The sequence below is a fragment of the Thermobia domestica genome, chromosome 3 (genome assembly GCF_964235325.1).
Source record: "Thermobia domestica chromosome 3, izTheDome1.hap1.1, whole genome shotgun sequence".
In the NCBI taxonomy this organism is placed as follows: domain Eukaryota; kingdom Metazoa; phylum Arthropoda; class Insecta; order Zygentoma; family Lepismatidae; genus Thermobia; species Thermobia domestica.
The window spans coordinates 113,737,515-113,760,485 of NC_137456.1; positions in this window are offsets into that span (position 1 = coordinate 113,737,515).

The window sequence follows — 22,971 nt, forward strand, 5'->3', positions numbered from 1 at the left end:
AAATCGGCATGTTTCGGCATTTCTGAAACGCTTAGCCTCCATAAAGGAAACGTGAGAAGGGAAATTATTAGAATATTCAAACTTCTAGTTTTATATTCATTGAATTTGATTTTCCCTGTTCGAATAACTGTCCACTTCTGTTAGAACTTTAAGCCAATATTTATCTAGGCAGGGTTATTCCGTATAAAATCAGTAAAACTGTGTCCTGAAAATATTAGAAAGTTTTCTTATTGGGTAAAAAATTCCTTATCTCGAAACTGTTATCCTAAAACGCAACAAGGGACCAAAAGTAAACTTTGTACCCTGTCTAGTTACTTTTTTTAAGAAAACTATTGGTTCGAAATTGCTGAGACTATCCCATCAGAACAGATCGAAGTGGCCAGGGTTTACTCTTAGCAGTCCACTAATATGTATACTATATAATATATGCATTTTTTCATTTAAAAAATTGTTAGCGGTTCCATAAAAAAAAAAGCAATTCACAGTATCACTTAACGTGTTATAATATGTCCCACACTTTCCAGATGTAACACTGAAAATACAGTCATGTTATTGTTTATCAGGCGTATTTTGGACATTCCTGGAACGCAAATGATTATGTAACTTGACTTTAGTTCGTATAAAAGGTTTCAAACTGATAACGTATTGATCTGTGCACTAAAAATTATAACATTTCTTAGGTTTCGGTATAACCGATTTATCTGCCAAGCGAAATGTGTGTCTAAGTTATAAGATTGCGAATACTTTTAAAAATGAACAGTGATGTAAATAACTTTCCATCATTCACTCTTAAACAAGAGGTAGAACACTTGAAGACGATCAAACATGTTCAAACCTTGTTGTGACCTGGCATAGCGTAGTCGCTAACGCTCTCGCCTTCGGTCTGAGCGGTCCCGGGTTCGATTCGGTCGAAAAAGTGCAAAACACTTTTTCAAGCCAGCCACACTAAATGAGATTTTCCTGAGTTTTCCTCATTCACATCAGGCAAATACCGGGGTGGTACCTAACTTATAGGTCTCAGACCGCTTCCTTCCTTCCCCAATCCTTTCTTCGTTCCCTTTCCCCGGATTGTGTGCTCGCCGAGGGACGTCATCCCTCAAACGTGATGGGCTAAATGGCCATAGATACCGAAAACCTCAAAATGTAAATCCTAAATCCCTTAAAATTTTTGTTGAAACTTACGATGTAACGGTAAAACAGGCCTTATGTTGAAATGGAAAACACACATTAGTTAAATACATAATATTTGCTTCTATATAGTTGTCTGAAAAAAAAAGACATATATCATATTTCACATATGTCATATTTTATATTAGTATTTTCTTACAAAAAATGTTTTGTCACACCTAGCGGTTTATAAAAAGATGTATTATAAAATAGAAATGTTGGAGCTTTGCACACACTCTTCGTAGCAGAATTTACGAAAACATATTTAACAATATCATTAGCGTTTAATGATACAAATAATCTGAAAATGAAACAAATTCGAATCAATAGTGTTCATTGAGCTGGAAACAATGATATCAGTGAATGTAAATCTTCATGTGTAGTCTTTCGTTAAAACAACAAAAACGGTTCTTTTGAAAACCTAAAAATAGAAGTTATATGACAACCACGCTACGTACAGTATACGTTGGGAGCAAAAAGTAGTTACGGAAAAATTCATATTCTTATTTTTGTGTACTTTCATTGTGCATTCGAGTATAATCCCGTTATTGTCTTCTTGTAATTGAAAATAGATTCAACCCATTTTACATCGATATTTCATAGACAGAAGTTACCTTTTCTGCAATCGAGATATAATACCTTAGTGACGCATTACATTGCAAAAAATACAGAACTACTTTTAGACACAATAGGACAGTGTACACATTACCGACAGTCTTTGAACACTTCCAGATGACACATATTCATCCCTTGTAGATACTGTGTTGTCCAAGTATATGTACGTACAAAATGTACAAAATGTGCAAAATGTATGTCATCACTTTGTTTTTGAACTATTTTCCGAGAAGAGGTGTTTAAATATGTCACACTAGATACCGTTTTCGGGGAATGAACGCTTTTGGACGTAAGAAGTACACTTTATAAACACATACTTGATATATTTCCCCCTCAAATCTGTTCTAAAAGTGCTTAAATTCTGTTTTATTTTATTTAATTTTATTATTTATTTATTTATTTTACAGTGTAGTTATAAGAATGTCTTAAACTTTCGTGTTAATGTTTCTTAAATTTTAATTTGAAAATAAGTGCTAATCAGAAGCCGATGTATTTCAGAGAACTATTTCTTATTTATGTGGATAGTTTACGCTCCTTTGGAGTGTGATAGCAGAGTTCGGCTCCCTCCGGGAGGTTTTCGGGCTGTTCGGATCCCATATAAAGCTGTAGGAGCATCTCATATACCCTAGCTGCTGAAAGGAACGTTAAATTCAGATTTTAAAAAAAAATGGGAAAGAAAACTTTTTGAGAGACATTACTATAGTGCACGAGTTGTTACACTATTACATAAGAAAATTATGATTATTACATGTTAGAACTTTGGCTAGTAATATAATTAGCTATGCTAAGAAATCGGTATGAAATTGTGACCTAAAATTTAAAAAGTTTATTTATAAGCCTATCTATCATATTAGTGGAGCTCAAACATTTTTTTTTTTTAATATGAAGACCATTTTTAATAGTCATAATGGTCTACAGATGGTCCATGGATCACTCTAGTCTTGTCCTCTTCAAAAATAATTTATCATTAAAAAAAAAACACGTTTTGTGCACATGTCCGTGTATTTGTGTTTCAGTACATACCAATATGTTTCTGTGTTAATTAAAATTCCTTTGATTTCATATTGACATTCATATTGACAAGTTCAGACATTCAATACCACTTATGGTCAGGGAACCATAGTGTGAGAAACGTTATTCTATATTCTAATGCTGTTGGGTAAACTAAACAACAAAGTTAAATTCAGTGAGTTTGGTTACTTCTAAAAAATGAACTATTTTTTTTTAAATCAAATATTTGTTTATTATCTTATGCAACAATCGTATAAAATTTGCGTGCATGTTATGTGATGCAGTTTGATCTGCGTTCATATACATGTACATGTGAACGATTGCAAGACTGCAATAATTCCGATCAATAAGTTCCATTAATCAGTAAACGTGTGTTCCAATTCCAGTTTTATTTGACTCATATCGCACCATGTTAACTGACGTAAACCTGATTTAGAAAAGCGACGTCCATGAATAGAAAAGGTGAAAAAAAAAATGGAACGTTTAATGACAGAGTTCGGTTCAATCGTGGCTAAATATTGACACGCCTCTAGCCAGGAAAGGATGGTTGGTTCCAGAAACAGGAATTGAGGTTGGACGTGCGTGTTTGTGTGTGATTCTTTGTTCAGCCCTGAATTTGATGACACAACGTGTTTCATGTCAACCCTTATCCCCGCAGCTAGTTTGTTTTCTTTCTTTACGTTGTGGCAAAGTAAACTGTGTGGTTCCACCACAACATGACTAAAGTTTCAAGGGGAGAAAGAAAAAGAAGATGAAAAAAGACTTCGTAGTTTGTGATTGTGTTTAAGTTACGGAACGACAAGAGAGCAGTCTATCATGAAAAGACGGATATTATATATTGACAAAGTTTGACGCAATATTTTTGGACCAAATGTAAACTTTTCGGAGCACTTTTAGTAAAAATCTACTTTCGTACATCTCTATTGAGGTTATATAAAGATGGGATTTTGTAAGATCACGTTGAAAAGAGTTAGTTTTGTTGCGGTAGAAATGTCTAGAAGACCTTTATTAGATTTTGTAATAAAAATGATAAGCAAATGTCGTCATTCCATTCTGGGTGTTGGTCCAATATCCTTAAAGAATTGTAATGCTACGTTCTCACACCAATCAACTTTATCTGTTGCGAAAGGATAGATATTGGTAACATGTTGATTTTGTTTATTGATACTTTTTGGTCGTCAGATCGAAGAAGAAGGTAAGATATCCACACAAAGTGTTCCTACCATATTAATGAACTTAGCTTAAACGCAAAATACGAAGACTAAGTCCTAGTTAACATCTACGAAAAAGTAACTAAAAGTGAAACTGTACAGCTTTTGTATGACAAACGTTACGTTTTCAAAATGACTGATAATCCATTTTTTGTAACTGGATATCAAAGTGGTGATAATACATATAATCTGAACAAGTGCAAACACCTGAATATAAATTATATATTCATAATAGCTCGTGACTGTATACATGAGATAAACAATAACATAACGCTTAACATAAACAATAATATACGCTAAACAAAGTTAAATTGTAATGTTTGCGCTACACGTGTGTAGACTGTATGCAATATATTAGCTACAATCGTATTTTATAGTGTCATTATGAAGTTATTCATACTATTTTATATAATTTCATTATACCTCGGAATGTATATTAATTCTCTCTTTATATTCATCGTAAATAACTGTCGCAAACATCACAAATTATTTTTATTGCTTTACTATTGACTCATACTACTCATGATATACAAAGAACAAACTCACAATTTTGTATTCGGCAGTGATAGCAGATTGTAAGAATTTCAATCTTAGGCGCCAGATCCAGAAATTAACACTAGCTTGCGAAATTGCTTATTTGACCCATTACAGATATTTACAAATAATTTAGAGTTACCATGGTACGGTGATTGTTAATCATTATATCCAGCAATTAATACCACGTGGTGAAATTGCTTACTTGAACAATTCCAGATATTTACAAATAAATTCATAGTTACCAAAGTATGAAATATCAGGGATCTAGGGCTATCAAACATTAATACATCAATTTTTTACTTCACACATTATTACTTAAAATAATACACTCAAATCACATCTACTGGAGTAATTTATAATGTGTTTACTGTTTTACAGCTTATTTGTTTCGAATAGTTCAAATTAGAAATATTTCATTTTAAGTAACTCTTTGAAATGTTGTTGGTAACTTTTACATACTTTTGATTTGCTGTTCTATGCATTTGAAAGAAATGAAGTATAACTAATAATTGAAATATATGATTAAGTACATGAAAATTCCAAATACAATTTATATCTTTCCAATTGAAAAATTACAACATTTACATGAAGCTTCAATTTGCGTTACAGCTTTAATAAAGTAATATGTTGGTGTGGCTCTAAATAAACATCGTCATCATAGGTATTCTGGCATTATTGATAGGTCACTTGTCGCCACTGAGAAGCTTCCATGCTCCACGCTCTTCCGCTAACCTCTTTGTCTTCACGTATTATTTCTCTATTTTGATATCGTCCACTACTTGTAGTCTCCTTCGTCCTCTCCCTTTCTTTCCTGCCACTGTACCTTCTAGTCCCTCTTGAAACAGTACCTTCTTAATCAATATCAAATGAATTTCTCTTCCTCTTCTTAATAATATCTACAATTGTTCTTTCCTCCTTCATTATTTATAAGATTCTCCTGTTCGTTTTACGCTCAACCCACCTAATTCTCCACATTCTTCTTTATACCCACATTTCGAAATCATTCAGTAGTTTTTCATCATTTCTGATGGCTGAACCGTTTGGAATTACTGTAGTTTTTCAGAATAGCTTTCACCTTTCTGGAATAAGGTTTGCTATGTAACTTTAATAAAAAGCAAAATAGCTCCTGAGACTCAAAATTAGATCTTGAGAGAGGAGAGAGGCTCAAAATTCATGCCATAAATAGTATTTCTCAGGAGTCCATAGGCCTATACTCATTCTATAAACTCCTCATTAAAAATAAGTGGATACTTGCACCAGCGTTTTTAAAAAAATTGTTTCTAAAAAGACAACTATTGTAACACTTTCCTCAATTTGTACAAATAACATCATTATCTGTCTCATAATCACAGGGGCTGAATCGTTTGAAATATTTTTGAACACAGTTACCAATTCAGTTGACACGGGCTCTTATTGTTTTATTTTGCTTAAATACCCATCCTACGAATGTGGCAAGGTTTCAAAAATACCGCAATAAATTTAAAGTGCTTTTCATAAACCGATTCTTCCCTTGCGAAAAACGTGCATTTTAGCTAGTGTATAATACACTTTAACAAATATTTCTAACTTTCCTTTACTTAAAAATTGCAAATGATCTAATTTGTTTCAACAAAATATGTTTACGCTGGAATATGATGAAATCTTTATTGGTTGCTTACGTGTCAAATAAAGCGTTACTTTTTTTTACATGTAAATGACTTAACTCCCAAGATGAAGTTCCATATTGTTATTAAACACATATTGCACTGATGATAAACAAATCCCTTGTCAGCAAACTAATTTTCATTCTGCTTACACTGGAAAATTTATTATTCTATAGTCTTCTCTCCATCCAGTAAACACAGCCATCGGATGTAGGTCATTTTCTAATGACATTAAGGCATCACTCATATGCAGAGTGCGAAGTGACGCACACAAGATTGCAGGTGTTTGCTGAAGAACAGAAACACGGCTGTTGTTCGAGAAATAGTTGAAAAACACTGACGTCACAATGACGTAGAATTCGTCCCTCTTTCTATCTATCCCACACTTTTTTTCGACCTGTTCTCGTTATGTTATTTTTCCTTCCTTTCTTTCTTTCTACCTAAACATTTAAGATAAGATTTAACTAGAAGAAACTTTTAATTCGTTTGTTTGTTTCGACAACCGTCAATAAGTTTTGAAAAGTTGAAAGAACTTATCATACTAATCCAACTTTAGATATTAGAAGTTACGAAAGTTTAACCCAATTTTCTGCGTGATTAATGTGGGTTTCAGATGTCCATGTTTATTCGCTAACGTAATGAGTTTGGAGGGTATAACGTGTTCCACATTGGACAAAAACCGTAATGAAATGCGTTGAAGGGGTTAGGTGTTATATATGTAAATTTCCTACTTGTAGGCTAATAGCGAATTAATTTACGAACGAATATATTTGTATGTAAACAAGCATGTACATACAACAAAATCAGAAGCACCTTTGTCTAATGAGTAAGTTTACTAATTCATTATATTGTTTATTTAACGATCACAAAAAAAATCATGTTTTGGTATTTGTTAAAACCAAAACAATAACACTTAAGAAAAACAGATTAAGAGGAAATAACTAATTACACAGTTTTAGAATGTAAGTTTTGTTTGAAATGTTGAGTTTTCTCTCCTTATGTTGTATTATAGAGAATTATACACGAAAATGCTCAAAACCGATTTTTTATATTAATAATTTCCTGCGGGGAAAGTTTCCGGAGCCTCACTCGAATGAGGGGTATTCCAAACTCCCGGAAGAATCGTCCCCACACCAGACAAATCCGCTCATGCTCAAAACACGACATTTATATGAATTAAGACAAAAAGACCACACATATATATACACGAAAGAAACAATTATATGGCACATCAAAATATAAAGTAAATGAACTTCTTTGAAGACACCTCATTTTATAAACAAAAGATAGAAAAAGATAACAAAAATATCCGCGTTGTCAACTTAGAATTATTTATACATAAGAAATAAAATCCTTTTACGTGGAAAGCTATCTGTCAATTACTATGTATAAAAATGGGTTTATTAAAGGTATTTTACATCTACTCTCTCGTGACGGTATGTCTTGGTACCGTCTCACTTCGACCACCGTATATATATCTATATATATTGTAACCGTATATAGGCTATACTGTAGCCGTTCGACCACCGTCACTTCGACCACCGTATATATATTGTAACGGGGTATGAAGCCAGGACCGGCGGATTTATTCCAAATACAGGTTAAGCAGTCATCCATTTAAAGCCCAGCAGAAGTTCATTGCTTGTTGGATTTCATTTGTATCGGACATCGACATCTGTCGCAGTCAGCAACATATTCAATCAGCTTTGTATACAGACTACAAGGAAGTCCTTGTATGTATCAATTATTGTAATAAACACCAGGTAGCATTCCCTTAACCTTTCATAAGTCTCACCCGCGTCTGCAATATTTCATTTCTGGTTTGATTAGTTGCTTTCTCAATAAGTTTGTTTCTAATGGACTCTCATAGTCATACTGCATCATCGTATCAACGTACGCTCCGAACATTTACCCAAGGTCCGTTGACACAACTAGGAAACAACATCTCCAAGTAAGTAAGTTTTTGTCAGAAGGAAGTATTTTCCTTCCTGGTCTGCTGTATTTGAATCCAATCGACGTTTGCATCTCGGAAGGAATTATTGTGGTGCGACGTATATATATATATATATATATATATATATATATATATATATATATATATATATACGGTGGTCGAAGTGAGACGGTATGCGGTCGTATGGCATACCGCCTCTGGTTTTTAGTGACCAAGATATACCGTCACGGAAGAGTAGATCCTCTTTGATCAAAGGCGCGCGTGCTAGTCACCAGATGAACATATATATAAATATATATATATACCCGTTTAATGTGACCTCCGTTAATTTTATATTCTTTTCTTTCAGTGGAGTTACGACAAAAGGAATACATAGGGCAAACTCCATTGAAAATAATATAATTTCTCCTATGACTAACTCTACCGAGAATGTTACATCATGTAACAAATCTCTCTTATATTCTCCACTAGAACATTTCATGTGTTTATCTTATTTAAGATACAGTATCTCTCGAGTACTATTTCATATTTGTAATATAATATCGACACACACGTGATCTTGCTAAGCAATATTTTAGCTTTTAATAAATTTATACAGAAATTCTGTTATTTTAAAACATACATGTTTACATTAAACGAAGAAAATGTAGCAGAATATTAGCATATGGATTATATAAAAAAAAATATATATGTCAGGCAGAGCACAACAAGAGTCAAATCCAAAAGTGCATATGAGAGCAGTTAAAATAATGTATAAAATTGCTCATTCCTTTAATGTAATTAAGGTTTGTAATGTTAGGTAAAGTTCAATAAAACAGACTGTTATTGGCCATTATATAATGTATTGTAGCAATGAGGTATAAGCATGAAAAGTATACCTCAACAGTTATGCTACTTTGCGTTATATTTTCTAAATTATGTAAAGAAAATAGATGCTAGATGTGTGGTATTGATGCTTTTATCTAATTAGATAATTGTATATTTGTAAAGTGTGTCATTCCATATTGTAAGAACTAACTAATTGATTATTGATTGAGAATAAGGCAATTAGTTTAAAATGAGATTCAAACTTATAAAACACTGGATGCGTTCGATGTCCTGTCTTTGAGAATAAAACCAAAGACTTCGTGCATAAAAGATATTTGTGTTAGCCACTAGAACAACAAAAATAGCAAACAACTAACTAAAATTGGATGTATAGAATGAACATTTTATCATGTTGAAAGCATAGTTTGGCTTTAAACAGATTACAACTTGAATACATTCAACGACATTAAGCACAAGTTTAGCATGAAAGATTGCAGATCAGTTTACCACAATAGCATTCAGATTAGTAGTTTGTTGTTGCTGGCTACGTAGTCAGACAGAGTTCTCCCATTAGAATTTAACCGCCAGGTAGTGATGTTTCTTCTTGCTCTTGAGTGCAGTAATATGTGATAGATTAGAAGAGAAATGTTGCTTCTATAAGGGTTTCAATAAGTGATTTCGCTAAGTACTAATGAAACATCACTGTATCTACCCAGAAACGAAAATAACGATGATTATCATTTCTCCGAGGTTGTTATTCTTTACGTTTGTATTTAACCTAATGTTTATATTTACGTTACAAAGATCACTTAAATAATGAACTCGTATTATCATTTAAACAAACGAGTTTCGTTTTACGTTGAATACTTCCAAACAACAGGATACCGATATTACTACCATGTGTAGAGGAAGGTAGGGCAGGATGATTCGCTTAAAGTTTAAGCTTCTATGTCTAAAGAATAAATAGAGTTAGAATTAGGCATTTTTTGTTACGTATAATTTAATATTTCTACTATGTAATATATAGGTATACTTGTCATTACAATTTTGGTAGTTTTAAAGTTTTTTTTTTTAATTTGTACATTTGATCATCTTTACAACTAATTGCGGTGCTAGCCACAAGATTATACACAATTCCCTTAAATTGTAATTTATTTATTGTTTAGAATTCCAACCGGCAATGGATTCGCGGTGGATCAGTGGTAAAAAAAAACATGTGCGTGGGTTTTTCGGGGTTCATCCATCTCCTCCCACTTTACTCATTTCACCATTGCATTCATTTCTCCTCGTCATCGTCTCCTTTAGCATAGCCGACATAAAAGTGGGAAGTAAAACTGAAAGATTTCATCTTTTACAACCGGCAATAACAATTCATTTACGCTGAATATTAAAACACTATCAGTAAAAATAAAATTTTCCTTCCGAACATGCAAATAAATGTTAAGAGACTACATCCTACTCCAAATTTCTATTGTATACTTTGAGATACGAACAAGTGATTCATCCACAAAAGTACTAAAGTAAATATATTCCACCATCTAAAAAGAAAACACAAATGAAAAAGGAGGAGATTAAAATGCTATTACTCTTGATACTCTAATGGAGAATCAGTTGAAAAATATTTAAGATGATTCACAGTTATGTTTGTTTTCATAGCAGAATAGAAACAATGTGATGTTGAAAATAAATAAGCGCTGCGAATCTTCATCACTGCAAGACAGATCGGTCATTATATATACAAAAGTTCATGTCTACTACGTTATTTTTAAACTGCTGGTAAATGGAATATTATCAGACACTAGTGAACGAACTTCGTATACAAATAATCTTACAAGAGACTCTTGGTGAAAAGAGAGAGAGGGAGAGGATGAAAAGTACATTTTTTTGGCTACATAATAGAGGCCTTTTCTTTTAGATTTCTTTCACCAGATGATCTTTGTTGGTCAGTGTTGGTATCTTAGATACAATTAAATTCGTTGATAATAAGCGTCAATGTTTCCATACGAAAAATTGAAGTGAACATACCGGTTCAGTTCCGGCTTGTCAGCTTTGCTTTTCTATGTGTTGATCGATTCGGAAATAATTCAGTTAACGGTGTGCATTGTAAGATTTCAATTTGAATAGAAAAAATATCAGGCTGTAAGAGCCTAAATAGAGAGAGAGTAAGGCTGCTACTAAGATTTATATATATATATATACAGGGTAGGTCAAAATAAGTGTTACAAGCCAATATCTCGCGAACCATACATCAAATAAGAAAAATATTAAGAATCAATGTACAATACAGAGGGGCCTAAAAATGAGTCAAACACGAGGTTCCCCCGCCCAACCCATTTTGGTGGGAGAGAGAGTATGTAAAATTTTAAAATGGGGACATAGGTCGAGTGATACTTCGTTCGAAAGAGTTTTGAAAATTGAACAAGTTTTGTAGGAAACAATTTTTGATATGGGGTACCATTTTCAAGATGGCCCCCCAAAATGGTCCTGTATCAGGCAAAATTTACAGCACTTTTAAATCAGAAATGGCTGACTAGAAAACGATGAAACAAAGAGGAAAAAGGAAAAATCCATAAGCAACGTGGAATAAAATTGTTGCTGTGTCCCTAGGACCCTTATCATGAGACCCCGGGACCAACTTGAATATTTCAAATGAGAATATAGGTTGAGTGATGCCTTGTTTGTTAGATCGCTGAGAGCCAAACTGCTTAGTACAAAATTTGTTTTGATTTCGAGCAAGCCTGTTTCAAAATGGCAGCCGAAAGTAGTTCCACATTCAGATACAAAGCGCAATGTTCAAATTAAGTGTTACACGTCAATATCTCGCCAACTATGTATGAAATGAAATGAAATCTTTGAGCTTTACGTCCCACGGTAAAGATGCATCAAATAAGAAAAGTGTTAAGAGTCAATGTACAATACAGACGGCCTAAAATGTGGGTTAAACACGAGTTTCCCCCCCCCATCCATTTTGGAGTGTGGGGTATACGTGGAATTTTCAAATTGCATCATAGGGCGAGTGATACCTTCTTTGACATATCGTGAAATACCAAACAGCCTAGTACAAAATTAGGACCTCGTGTTTGACCCATTTTTTAGGCTTGTCTGTATTGAACATTGACTCTTAAGATATTTCTTATTTGATGCATAGTTCGCTAGATATTGGCTTGTAACACTCAGTTTGAACACTGCGTTTTGTATTTGAATGGGGAACCATTTTTAGCAGCCATTTTGAAACAGGCTTGGCCGAAATCATCACAAATTTTGTACTAAGCTGTTTGGTTTTCCACGATCTATCAAACAAGGCATCACTCGACCTCTATTCCCATTTGAAATTTTCAAGTTGATCCCAGGCCCTCATGATGGGGGCCCTGGGGACACCGTGAGAACACCATTCCACGTTGCCTATGGCTCTTTTCTTTTTCATTTTTTGTTTCATCGTTTTCTACTCAGCCGTTTCTGATTTACAAGTAATGGATATTTTATCTGATGCAAGACGATTTTGGGGGGCCATCTTGAAAAGGGTGCCCCATATCAAAAGTGGTTTCCTACATAAATTGTTCAATTTTCAAAGCTCTTTCGAACGAGGTATCACTTGATCTACGTTCCCATTTAAAAATTTCACGTACACCTCTTCCCCCAAAATGGGGGGTGCGGGGAGAACCTCGTATTTGACTAATTTTTAGACCCCTCTGTATTGTACATTGAATTCTTACATTTTTCCTATTTGATGCATTGTTCGGCTTGTAACACTTATTTTGACACACCCTATATATATATATATATATATATATATATATATATATATATATATATATATATATATATATATATATAGAACCGGATTTAGGGGGTGTACCGGAGCACATGCACCCCCCTCCGTTCTAAATATACACTATTTAAAGTGAGAAACTGGCAGTGGAAATAGCAATACTTTCCTAAATTTTCATGTCATGTTTCCGTTTCGGGTTTAAAAGAAGGCGGTTTTGCTAAACACAATAATTTAAGTCAGTTCCTCATACAAATCACATATGCCTAAAGGCATTTAAAAAACTATAAGTTTGATTCAAATGTACTGATAGTTATTGGTGCACCCCCTCAGAAAATCCTGGATCCGGTCCTGTATATATATATATATATATATATATATATATATATATATATATATATATATATATATTTACGTATATATATACACACACTAGAAGAATTGACTCATCTAGAAGAATTGTCTACGTGTTGAATCGTATGCAAATATGGATGTTCTACGGAGCCCTACAATATTTCAGTCTTCTTAATTAAAATATTCTGACCCCTGTGAAGAATGGTTTTGTAATTTAATTACGATTATCACCTCAGACATGATCTACAAAAACAGTGTGATGCATGCGATCGCATGAGCTTCCCATGACAACAGTACCACTTTTATTTCTTTTTATAGCATCCACTAACAGTGCTGTTACACCTATGATAGTCTTCACACGCATAGTTCATTTTATTATTAATGTTACTCTTCCTAATTGAACATCCAGCGTTAGATTAATTGCACATGCATTCAAAATAAGTAACACGGGAAGGTCCCACAAGTTGTCGCTCAAATCTGATTGCCAACATAGCACATCTGATAGAGCATCATGAGGAATGAAAATGAGCAAAATTTAATGTGCTATTGACCACAAGGATAAGAGTTACTGGGCTTCAAAATTTAAATATCCAAAAAATTATATCATGGAGTAAATACTTTGAAAACCGTTAAAGCAATCAAAACAAAAGTTACACAATATAATGAGAAGAAAATGACCTATCAAAAACCACAAACAGTGTTGCTATAGGTGAAGTAGTGTTTCCAATTCAGCATAAAATTATTTTGTTTGAAATAGCACCATATACAAGTGTGCACTGATTTAAAATGCACTATTATCACTAAACATAACAGTGAAGTGTAGTGGTACAGTGTTGCGCACTGTTTTAGCTACGTGTGCTGAAAATGGACAATGGAGAAGTCTGATATGTGGGAACAGATGGTAATAAAGAAATCTCGGTGTCATACTACGTATTTAGTTCAAATATATAACACCGATAGTAAAACATAGCAAAATGTCACCAGCGTCACAAAGTATTGATGCATTTGAAAAACGAAATTGAGTGATGCCATTTTTACTTGCTATGTCAGCTCCGAAGCTATATAGGACAGGACCTAGAGGGTGAAGTGGGATCCGAATCACTACGAAAGAGAAAGATAAGAATGAAATGTAAGGTGAAAAGTACAATAAAAACATGTACGAGGCGAGATTGGAACCCGCGATCCGTAATATGTCGGCTGTCTACCCTTTTAGACCAGACGGCTAACAGGGCCAACTAGAAACGAAATGCGGTAGTAATAAAATAATTATATTTTCAATGGGAATATGGTAATATTATAATGCAGAAATATAATCATATGGCATGTAGAAGCGGAAGTAAAAGAATGTGTCACTTGACACGAAAGACGTAAACCAAGATAGTACTCTTCGAAATATTGATATATGGAGAACCTGTTTAAAGAATTAGAAAATACATGTTTCTTTCCTAGCCTGTATCATTTTGTTTTCGCGAGTTGTCTGCTTATTCATCGGAGCTACAGAAGTATAATACAAAACCCTGACTTTTTTCTAATGCATTCTTTTATTACTATCTGTCGCCACATATCAGACTTCTCCATTGAACACTTTCAACACACGTAGCTCCAGCAGTGTGTAGCACTATACTACTACAATTCACTGTTATGTTTAGTGATAACGGTGTATTTTAAATCTGTGCACACTTGTATATTGTGCTATTTCAAACAAAATATTTTTATGGTGAGTTGGCAACACCGCTTCACCTATGGCAACACTGTTTGTGGTTTTTGATAGAGCACTTTCTTCTCATTATATTGTGCAACTTTTGTTTTAATTGATTTAATGAGTTTCAAGATATTTACTTTAAACTTACATAATTCCATATTTTTTTTGAATACTCAAATTTTGAAGTCCCGTAGCTCTTATCCTTCTGGTCCATAGCACCTTAAATTTTGCTCATTTTCATTTCTCATGGGGCACTATCGGATGTGCTATTTGACAATCATATTTGAGTGACAACTTGTGGGACCTTCCCGTGTAAGATTTTTTGATTACTTTCAAGGAAATTTTAATATTCAAGATCAAAGTGTAAAACTGTTATCCCTTTGAAAAAAGATAATGGAAAAATGAATTATTTGTTGTTAAACCTTTATTTATTCGTTTACTTTGTTTCGACAGATGATTGTAGTTAGTGATTTCGTTGAATACAATAAAGGGTGTTTATTGTTAAACTGTCAGGCATTTTTTATACAAAAAGTTAATGTGAATATACTGTTATATTTCTGTTTCAATGGGTCTGTCTTCATGAAATGAACTGAAATATTTGAGTTTAACGTTCCACGATTATGTCCCTTAGGCTAAGGGAGACGATGATTGAAGCAAGTGAATGATGATGGAAGAATTGGTGGAATGAGTAAGTGGGAGGAAACGGGACTAACCCGACGAAATCCATAAGCACGATGTTGTCCATCACAAACTTATTTGGCCTGGGATAGAACCAAGGACCTCATATACCAGTGGTAAGCACTTTACTACTGAGCCACCGGCTCTACATCTGTCTTCATGTGTTGACTGGTTTATTATACCAAATTCACTTTTTATTTATACATGTGGATCTACAAATTTCTCTATATGTTGTATTATGTGCCTTATTATGATCATTCTTTACTAATATGTATTCTACTTATTTTTCTGGCATTGTACGTGAGATTTCTTGGTGATAATGTGTTATGTTTTGAGGTCTACCTTTTTTTCTTTTCTTTTCTTTTTTTTCTGCCTGCATGTGATTCTTCCTGAGTATACATGAATTTATTTCAGAAGGACTACCACAAATTTAACATTGATTCAAGCAAAGACTTCAGAACTATATGGTTTAAAAAGTTCAACGGAACCTCGATTTAAAAAAAAAAATCTTCCTTAATCCAATCCTATCGATTGATGTTACTGACTTTCCGGATATTCTCATTTCTATTATAAAATGACTTTTCTAAGAAATACGTCCAATTATATCGTACAATCAAAACACAATGTATCTTTTACATTTCAACCAATTAGTTCCAACATATTCAATATGTACGTAATGAGAGTTTTTAAAGTGATCTTTGAACCTAATATATCCTCAAAATCTAGTTTCCAAAATCTTTAATCTGTGTTAATTTTATCTAGTTTCCATTAATATTAGGATCCTTACTCTCGAAGCTACAAGCTAATTATTTCTACTTTAAAATTCGTTATTAATATTTTCTAAGAAATATGATTATATGCAGCTTAATAGTTTACTAGTATTGTAGGTAGTTATGAATTGCTTATTCTATATTATTTTTGACTCTAGCAACCAGTTATGTTTTCAATTTATTTATTTCATTTATGTTCTTAGAATTAAAAAAAAATACTTCCAATTGTATCTTGAATAGAGATTCTACTTGGTTAACTCAATTCAATTTAAGGTAGATTTCTTTGTGCACTGTTAAAATTTATGTGTTTTCTTTCACATATACTTTTCATACTTTATTCACAAATTGAATTTAGTTTTCCAGTTATCGCATTAGATTCTACCTACTGCCAAAGCCAGACCTGAGAGCTTGAAGGACTTTTCAGAGCAACATTTGACACTTAGGCACAATGATACTTCTTGCTAGCACGAAGAAAGTAGCGAGTGAAAGATATCCTTGAAAATTAATGTTTACGTATGTATTACTTGGCATTAGATCACTGTCTTAGAGCATGTTCCTTGTGCTTTATACTTTGCTTAGTTACATAATACGTACATGGTTTTAGCAAACCTTAAATTAAGTATATGGATATTGTCCACTAACATATGTCAATCAATCAACGTTCACAGTGTTACCTGATGATGTTTCACTTCGTGATGTCATCTTTAATATTTGACACTTGACTTTTACTTGAGAAATTTCTTAATTATTTATTAGCTTTAATTAGCACTCCTAATTGGAAACTTTATGAAATTGACCTTTTGCACTTTTATTTGAAATTACATCAAGAATTGTTGTCAGTTAGACATATTGGAATGTTGCTTCGTGATTAAAGTCACAATATCCGCTCTACGTTTTAAAATCAATCATTTTCTAAATTGTTATACGGGATGCTATAAAAGATAGATAAATATGCATAAGTAACTACAAAAGAAAAGTGATTGATGTCTTGAGGAATATTATGGGGCGTATCAATTCATTTGATATTTTTTTGATAGGAGAGATGCATATTTGGTATAGTAACTCTGAAAGGACACGCGAATTAATAAAAAAAAACTTATTTAATTAACATCTTTGAAGGTATTTACAGACAATAACAACATAATGTACCTATAATTACATGTTTTCAATCATGTATTATACGCTAAATGAGTTTGGAATTAATAAAGATATCAAAGTAAAGTGCATTAAAGGGTCACGGATTCACACTAGGTCCTTTGTAGTGACTTGTGTTGCTATTGTATTAGTTAAAATCTACAGATTACTTTCACAATACTCATTAAGTTGCATTAAAAGTGGAGGAAGAATTTCACGTCACAGTGAATTAAATCAAATAATAAAACGAACCCTTACCAGTATAGACTGTCCTAACCTTTTAGAGCCACCAGAAATTTTCCGGAATGATAATGAGCGGCCATTACCTTAGAAAACGGATCAGTGTTTAGTATGGGATGTAACATGTGTAGGTGCCTTTGTCCCATTTTACTGAACGTCAAGTAGTAAAGAAGTGGGAAGAGCAGCACAGACAGCGTGTATGAAGAAACATTCTAACTATTCAAAATTTAAAGATCACATTTTTATTACGTTTGCCATGGAAATAATGAGTGCTTTTAGCAAAGAAGCCATAATGTTTTTGAAGGAATTAGGATCAAATTTAATCAACAAATGAGGAGATCCTAGAAGCGGTTACTTTCTGACACAAAGGATAAGCCTAGCCATAGAAAGAAGTAACGCAATTAGCATATTAAACTTCTTCCCATATTCACCCAAACTGGATGAAATTTTTTATCTAAAATAAATATAAGTAATGACTATTTCGGAAAAAAGTATAAAATACTAATGATTACAGAGCATATTTTGATAATACCGAACATTCAGTGTGTTACACAAGTTAAATTACAATAATTAGTGATTTATATTTCAAAATAAAAATGAAAGAAAGATTTGTTAAGAATTTATAACTAATATTGTCATCCAATTTCGTATGTTAAATAAAACAGTTTATTAATTAAAACTTTCACAACAAAATATTGACCTAAGAATATGAAACTTAGATAATTTTGCTATGTATACTCTTTGCTATACAACATTTGAAGTTTATTTATTACTTATGGGAAAGAGAACAATCTGGCAAATGACATTTCCGGCAACATACTTCGCTTCTGACTGCATTAAGTGTTAATAGAAAAAAAAAACTGGTACACTCCTATTTCGCAATACATACACTATTCATAAAAATTCATCGCATTTAATGAAATTTTCCACTGTTCCGATGATGTAAGCATAGGTTTAATTAACATTCCATTGCGTTACAACAGCATTGTGGCTTTCATACACTTCGAAATACATTTCCGGTATTTGACCAGACTCGATCTTTCGTCGGCAGACAGACTACAAACATCAAAACTGTTTTTTTCCTTCTCTATTGCGTATGAAATATTATGTTTCCAATGGTGTCTTTGACGTTTAATAATAATAATAATAATAATAATATTTACTGTAAGAAATTTCTTGGAGAAGTTATTAAAATTGAAAAGTAAACACCATATTCTTTCAACTTTTATGCCAAAGAAACGTCAAGGAAAACAAACAACTTATCTGTCATTTGTAGAAGGAGTCATTCATAAAAATAAAAGATTGCTGTAGAACTTCTCATTTTAAGACGGTTTGGGTTTGAGAAAATAATAATATTATTATTCGTCTCAATTCCTTTGTTATTTTTTCTCCTTTTAGTATTTTAACTTTGAGCCATGTCGCTTCATGGATCCTACTACTGCATAAAAGTGACTCCTTTTAGTTTATTACAAGTCAAGGTAATATTTGCATTTGAAATTGTACAAACAAGTTTATTGGAATATTTGAATGAACTATAATTAGCACAGCGACTCTCCTTCCCATCTTGATCCATTTAGCAGAGACGCATTATATTTCCACCCTTGTGACGTAAGTGGGTCTAGTAATGACGTACAAAACCACCACCTTCTTCTATTTGTTGCCGTCATAATGCCACTCCTTTTGTGTGTATAACGTTCTTTTATAAATTAAGCATTTCATCTGTGTACACTTTCTAAAGATGCAATAAGACGATGTTGAATGACCATTTGTCTCCCTCTGCAGATGTTTATTAAGATTGGTGGCTTGGTAGTCACTTTCGCTTAAGTTTTCTGAGAATAGTCGTAACTAAAAGCTTTTAAAATTATCTTTAAACAGCTAGAATTCATTAACTTAGTTCATTTTTTTTTTTTTTTTTGCTTTTAATTTAAGAAACATCAGAACATTTACAATGAAATTTCTACCTATAAATTATTTTGGTACACTGTTTATAGGACAGAAACCAAATTGCAGAATTTATGTATGCAATAAGTTACAAATGAAAGAAGCAATTAAATGAATACATTATTTCTTGTAATTTTGCTCAACCTCATAGTTTGAGGAATGAGGATGTCATTAAAACACCTACCAAAACAGGAAATGCATTGAGATAATTGCAAATTTAAAGACGTGTTTCAATTCGAGAGAAAAGAAAAATCCATTTTATTTTACACGAAATGGCTGGCACTTGTTTCTGATTGGTAATAAACTGTGATACTATTAGTAATTTTGAAATATTTTGTTGAGTGGAAAACGTTTTACAAAGTCATAAAATGGAAATGAATTATGCACGTATTTAATTATCTGTGAAAAACATGTATTAATTCTGTAGATTAAATGAAATAGATGATGTTTTTAAGTGAATTATGATGGAAAAAGAAATTGTTGGTAGAATAAATATAGCTGGAGGTTACAGCTGAAATATGAGAAAACAAATGTATATACTGTTATTTAACATGATCTTTTAAACAACTTACGTACCTTACAATGACAACACAAAATATTCAAGTAATTCGTATTTACTAAGTACCAAATAATTACTTATTAAGTACTAAGTAATAATTATAGAAATATTTTACGACTAATTTTTACTATTGCACCAAACCTTAAGTGTGAACTCTACAGGCTATCAACACAAAATATGCGATGCCAAAAACATGTTTTGTCAACATAATATTTGGGAAGCTGTGTGTACAAGATTTCTGTAAGCTTAAAATTTGTTTGTTCAATTACAGTTACGCGAAATTGCCTTTGCTGTTTCATTAAAAAATGTTTGTAACTATTAGTATAGAGTCATTAACATTTTTTTCTTTTTAAGTTGGTCCTATCAGCCAACAATATGAAATCAAAGGAATAAAATGTAATTTGTTAACTTACCACCAAGTTATGTTTTCTTTTCCAATACAAAATTGGCAGAACCTATGGCCAGCGAGCACAATACATGAAACACCCCGCTCTGAATATGTTAATTTTGGTTGTATTGTGTTTCCTTCTCTTTTAAAATGAATTTTCATCTCTGATGTGTTATTTATTCTACAGTATTTGCAATTTACAACGAAAGGCTAAGAATGTGGGTGACAGAATAATTTGTGTGATGGTGGTTCATGATCTTCTTGTATCAAAAAGTCAGTCAATTAATGCCAAAACTGTTCGACAGAATGTGGTGTCACTCCAATGGATTATTGTGCACTTATGATATATTATTTATACCACAAGCACACACACATTCTTATTTACGCGCTCTCAAATGTGAAAATAATGTCCTACTTATTAGCAGAGCGAAGTAGAACAGAATATTCTTCCTTTTTAGAGCTATAGCACGTACAGGCTCGACCACTTAACGAGACGATTCAAAAATAAAATATCAGTAAGATGTAACCGTGGAACGTATATTGATCCCGTTCTTGGATTTAAAGAACGTGTCAAGCATTTTTCTGCTCTACTTGAAGCAGAAATAGGTAAGTATCAGTTTCATGCAACTTTTAATGTATAAGGATTCCACTCTATTTTTCACTTCTTGAAGCACAAGAATATTTTTCCCCAATAACTGTTAATATATAACTCTTGAACTGTTCTTTTCCATTTGAACATGCATATCCATATTACCACCACTGTTTGTGAACTGTAACATTTTCTTGTAGTTAGCTTTCCAAAATATGTTTAGAATAATTTGTTTTTCAACAGAATTGCTTTGAGCTATTGGAACTTGGCATATCAAGTAATTTTGGGCATGAGATGGCGTTAGTATCGTAAATCTCAGATATATGAGTAGCACGGATCAGGTTTAATGTCATTTGACAGCTGATAATTGAAGTTAATAAATGTAAAAAAAAAAGTTTTGGAATTTTTGTAATCTGAAGTAACATATTGTGTCGTGAAGATTAGTGAACTTTCACGCAAAATAGCACTATATTTTACAATTTTGTTTCTATAAATATGTAAACGCGGGGCATACCTGGGAAGAAATTTGTGTTATTTATGGACAAGATACATGATCAAAAAGCAAATTTGGTTCAGTAATTCTCGTTCGGGAAAGTTCGGTGTCCAAGATACTTCTCGCAATGGGCAAACAATCAGAAGCAAAAAGGGATGATATTCTGGCAAAAGTCGAAGAAGGTCGACATGTAAGCAATCAAGACTTCGCCAATGATCTAAACATGAACAACGTTTAGGTGTCACATGATCTGACTCAAAATTATTCACTTATTGAAATTTCCATCTGTCAATTTCTACTGAAGTCAAATCATTTTGGTTGCGGTTGTTCACGAATGGTGAAATGTGGATAACCCACAACAACAGTGTGTGAAGAAGATGGTGGTCGAAGTGAGAGAGGTTCCACAGACTGTTGAAAAGCCCACACTGAAGACTAGAAAGGTTATGCTATGCGTTTAGTGGGATTTGAATATCATTTGTTGCGGTCTCTAGTACTTAACACACTGAATAGTAATAAATTAGCTTCAAAAGAGCTATGCGAAACTCACGTGTTACAATTTTTGACCACAGAAACCATAGAAATTCTATGGCGGCAGGATTATGGTGTTGCCGGTTACATATTTATTTATTTATTTATTTAACAATCACCAGATATAGCTCAGAGGCCATTTTACACTGGATAACAACAACAACAACAATAACAATGGAAAGGATTTGGGAAGGTATCGGCCAGGGCCTGTTTACTGGGTACATCCCGGCATTTGCCTGGTAGGACTGAGGGAAACCCTGGAAAACCTCCGTCAGGATGGTCGGCAGCGGGATTCGAACCCAAGACCTCCCGAATGCGAAACCAACGCTCTACCACTTGAGCCACTTCGCTCGGTAGCGAAGATCATCGAAGATCATCGAACGAAATGATGCATAAGAGGATTCTAATGTTATTTTTAATTCGAAATAATTGTATTCTCAATTTTGACATCCAAAGAATTCAATATTTTTTAGACAATCTGATATTTCAGAGATAAATAGCTCAAATCCCATGGAATAAATTCCTTTTTAAGGCAAATATGATCGTTTAAAAAGACTTCCCCATATTAAAGACGTGTTTTCTATTTTCATCTCACTTATCTGCGTTTTCCTTATCGAATTTGTTCAAGTGAATAACATCTATGTTCTCAGAGAAAATTATTCCATACACCAATATTATTCTCGATATTTACGTTGAACAATTAGAGAGAAACATATAATAATCCAGAATTCCAATTTTCAATAAATATGCGACTTTCAAGATTTGTGCGTGTAACATAAGGGAAAATTTCCACTTTCATTAGACAAATGTTCACCCACTTACCTCAATAATTGCCAAGATCACTTATCACAGTCTATTGAAGTTTTCATTGTTGAATAACTTCC